Source organism: Octopus bimaculoides, chromosome 7 (assembly GCF_001194135.2).
Source record: "Octopus bimaculoides isolate UCB-OBI-ISO-001 chromosome 7, ASM119413v2, whole genome shotgun sequence".
Lineage (NCBI taxonomy): Eukaryota > Metazoa > Mollusca > Cephalopoda > Octopoda > Octopodidae > Octopus > Octopus bimaculoides.
This window is the reverse complement of record NC_068987.1, coordinates 63,049,203-63,053,048: the sequence shown is the minus strand read 5'-3', so window position 1 is coordinate 63,053,048 and position 3,846 is coordinate 63,049,203. Positions and strand designations below refer to the sequence as shown.

General features: G+C 40.8%; 1 protein-coding gene across 3 annotated transcripts in view; it reads left to right on the top strand.

Annotated features, from left to right (window-relative positions):
• LOC106878088 (histone deacetylase complex subunit SAP30L) overlaps positions 1-3,846 on the top strand; it is a 49,144-nt gene that overhangs the window by 16,330 nt on the left and 28,968 nt on the right. The window contains exon 1 of one of the 3 annotated variants that reach the window (XM_052969723.1): positions 2,783-2,882. The exons of 1 other annotated variant lie outside the window; for it this stretch is intronic. The gene's annotated coding sequence lies outside the window, so the exon portion shown is untranslated. Of the gene's footprint in view, positions 1-2,782; positions 2,883-3,583; positions 3,645-3,846 lie in introns of those variants that run through there. One more of the 3 variants, XM_014927188.2, reaches the window with a different exon arrangement.

Genomic DNA, 3,846 nt, shown 5'->3' with positions numbered 1-3,846 from the left:
ATATATATATATATATATATATATATGTATTATATATATATATATATATATATATATATATGTATTATATATATATATGTATTATATATATATATATTATATGTATATGTTATATATGTGTACTATATATATTTGTTTATTTACTTTGTCGTTACAGCTCAGCTGTGGCCATGCTAGAGCACCGCCGTTTGGTTAACACTTGTTACTGAGAGCCTCCTCTAATATGTGGCACTTGGTGAAGGATGGAGTTTGACGTAGCTATCCTCATTTGGTCCTCTTGCCGTGAGATAGGTGCATCTGGGACTCTCAACAGGAAGAGGTCCACCCTTGATTTGAAAATGCCTGTGTCTACTTTTGTGTAGGTTCTTCAAGCTCTTTGGGAGAATATTAAAAGGCTGTGGACCCCTCAACCTCAGGCTGTTGCAATAACTGGTCCTGAAGCGTGATGGCATTGCTGGGATCTTTGGCCTTGTGGATTGTCAACCTGTTCTGGCATTGGTGTGGCTTTCAATACCTAAATTTGGCACAATTCCTTCCAGGTTCTTCCAGATGTATATTACTGTATACCTCTCCCGCCTTCGCTCCAGGGAGTAGAGTCTTAGCTGTTTCAGCCTTTCCCAGTAGCTGATCTGTTGCAAAGATATGATCTTCTTTCTGAAGCTTGGCTGGATTGCTTCAAGGTCCGCTGTTAATTTTACACTGTTGGATGACCATAGCTGGGAGCAGTAATCCATACAGCTGAGGACGAATGTCCTCCAGAGGACCATCATGGTTTCCTTATCTCAGGATCCATCCCACCAGTCTGCACTTTGTCGCCATCCTGGTAATGTGCACTTGAAAAGAGGTATCATCACGCATGTTGATACCCAGGCCCCTCACTGATTTAGGCTCTGGGATTGTAATTCCCTGTGGACCAGTGTACCCTGTAAGTTTCATATTCAGGTTTGGATGCTGGTAGCACAGGGCTTGGAATTTTTGAGCATTAAACTGCATATTATTATTCTCAGCCCATCTGTAAATTGAATCCAACTCCCGCTGCAGATGTGCAACATTGCTGGGGCTCTGTATTTCTTGTGAGACTTTCATTTCGTCACTGGGCTATCCGGGCAGTTGAGGGCATATCTGAGAGGGCCACTATGAAAAGCAGTGGTCCCAAGGCAATGCCCTGTGGAACACCACTCGCTATTTTTGTTTTCATCGAGGTGGCTCCATTGACCACTACTGCCTGACTTTCTATCTTTCAGAAAGTCATGTAACCACTCTCCAAGTTTTCTAGCTATGCTGAGATCATGCAGTTTGTGGCATATCATACCATGATCCACTTTATCAAAAGCTTTTGCAAAATCAAGGTGTATTATGTCCACATGTGAGTTGTTGAGTAGCTGCCTCAACACCCAGTCATAATGTTGTAAGGGCTGGGTCAGGCAGCTCCTACCTGGTTGAAAGCCTTGCTGGGTATCACTCAGCAAGTTATTTTCTTCAAGGAATGTGATTAGTTTCCCTCTGACTATCCGTTCCATGACTTTGCTGATGTGCAGTCAGAGAGATAGGCCTATAGTTTTTGGCATCTGCTCTGCTTCCTCCTTTATGGATTGGGCATATTATTCCTTCCTTCAGCTTGCTTGGCAGCCTGCTATTTGCAAAAAAGCTCTGGTAGAGAATCTGAAGGGGTTTTACCAGGGCATGCTTTGAGGAGGATCGATGGGAATCAATTGAAACCAGCAGTTGAGTTTACGTCCACCTCATCTATGGCTAGTAGTATATCTTCTTCGCGAATGTCGATGTATTCCGTTGTAACTGCCTCGCTGGTTTTCGGTGAGGCGGCAAAGAACTCCACTGGTTCGTTCATTTGTCTGTGTTCCAACAGGGTGGTAAAGACACTTTTTAACTGGTCATTCAGTACGCCACTGATCCTGGTTGGACTATCTGTGAGGGAGCCTTCCTTTTGGAAGAGGGGTCCTATCTTGCAGTGTACTGAGGCTGTTTCTTTTGCATAATGAAAGAAGGCCTTTGGGTTTGACTTAATGTTTTTTATAACCCGGGCTTCTCTGTCTGCTCTCTCCCTCGCATAGGATTGTTGCAGGCTTTTTTCAATCTCCATCAGTGTTGTTTTTAGGCAGGACCTTTCGCTACTTTTGGGATGTTGGTTGAGGTGATTTGCAACCTTCATCCGTCGTCTCATGAGGATCTTCCTTTCCCTTGGAATTTTGTTTCTATTTGTTTTGACCTTGTACTCTGAGACATATTTCTGGCATATAGTTTGCACAACAGACATGAAATATTCTAGTTTCATGCCAATGTCTGGTGTGGAGAGACATTTTGGCCAGTCCTGTGTGAGGATCTTTTTCAATCAATTTCCAGTCTGGTTTGTGGAAGTTCAGACCAGACCAGGCATTGTGAGTGTTTATTTGGCGAAAACACTTAAAGCTCCATGAGGCTCCGGTAGGGGCTGGTGGCGAACCCTGCTCTACTCATTCACTGCAACCTTCTTTCACTCTTTCTCCCTGGTTCTGTTGTACTTCTATTTTAAAAGGCCAGTCTTGTCACTCTGTGTCGTGCTGAATCTCTCCGAGAACTACGTTAAAGATACACGTGTCTTTGGAGTGCTCAGCCACTTGCACGTTAATTTCATTAGCAGGCTGTTCCGTGGATTGGATCAACTGGAACCCTCGTCGTCGTGTTTGACGTAGTGCCTTATATATATATATATACATATATATATATATTATACATATATTATACATATATATTATATATTCTATTATTATTTTATTTGTTTCAGTCATTTGACTGCGGCCATGCTGGAGCACCGCCTTTAGTCGAACAAGTCGACCGCAGGGCTTACTCGAGTACTTATCCTATCGGTCTCTTTTGCAGAAGCGGTAAGTTACGGGAGCGTAAATACACCTACATCGGTTGTCAAGCGATGGTGGGGAGACAAACATGCACAAACACACACACACACACATATATATATATATATATATATATATATATATATATATATATATATACGACGGGCTTCTTTGAGTTTCCGTGTCCCAAATCCACTCACAAGGCTTTGTCGGCCCGAGGCTATAGTAGAAGACACTCTATTCCTTTATTTGTTTCAGTCATTCGACTGGAGCCATGCCTCATATTCATTTGGGCCATGCCTTATATACATATGGCCTTTTAATACCATCTGCTGTTAAATGTCAACACTTAACTGTTTATGTGTTTGGGCATGTACCGGTATCGCGCTGTCAAAATGAAGTTTATTAATGCATATGCTTTATACTTATATGGAAACATTCAATATTATTAATTAACAGGGATCATTTCATTTCTTCCATCCAGCAATTCATTTATTTGTTATTCAAACTTAATACGATCTCGTCAGCGAATTGCCTTCGCCTTGCTTTTCATGTTAGAAATTTCCATTACGCAGAAACAAAACACCCTTACATACTGCGCCTTCTTTTTACTCATTATTTCTTCCCGATTCTTTTGCTTTTCTTCCTCTCAATTTTATGCTCCTCTTGTCTTGTTCTCCCCCCCCTCCCTAATTCTGCTGTTTCATTCTCAAGAATACCTTCCTCTCTCTGTATACTAATCACTGTTCTTGATCCCTAATATGTAAGGATATGCTGCAATTTTTCAAGGTATTTTTTTTACGAGGGGGAAAAAAACGCATTTTCCCTATTTTCAATTATGTATCCTTATGAATTACAACTTGTTTCTTTCTAAATGTATTTTTTTTTAATTAAAAAAAAAAAAATTGCTAATTTGTCGAATATAGCGGACTTTCGGATATGTAACACGTACAAGTGATGATATATTTATTATATATAGAACTTATTTTCG